We start from the raw sequence: 361 nt of genomic DNA, 5'->3' as shown, positions 1-361 counted from the left end.
ATACTGTCTACAATATTACAGTTTTTTGTTCAAATAACTGTAGCCTTGACCTCTTTCAAAAATCTTACCAAACCCAAACTTCTGAACAATAGTGTAACTTTGCACAAAAAGGTTAGTAAGTGATTCTTTCACTCATGTAATATAGTCTTTGTGGCTATATTTAAAACAATGTGTTTATGTTAATGTTTGTTCTGGTGCAATTATTCTTCTACTGTACACATATTGTTATTGTAATTTTATCACTGAATTTGTTTATTTTATTTTTTAAGGTCGCATCACATGTTGATATTCAAAACAACATCACTCTTGTTGAAATTTTACAAACAGCTTAAAGGGATAGTTCACCCAAAAATGAAAATTC

The sequence above is a fragment of the Sinocyclocheilus anshuiensis genome, unplaced genomic scaffold (genome assembly GCF_001515605.1).
Source record: "Sinocyclocheilus anshuiensis isolate Anshui unplaced genomic scaffold, SAMN03320099.WGS_v1.1 scaffold861, whole genome shotgun sequence".
Classification (NCBI taxonomy): domain Eukaryota; kingdom Metazoa; phylum Chordata; class Actinopteri; order Cypriniformes; family Cyprinidae; genus Sinocyclocheilus; species Sinocyclocheilus anshuiensis.
Note: the sequence above shows the minus strand (reverse complement) of the source record.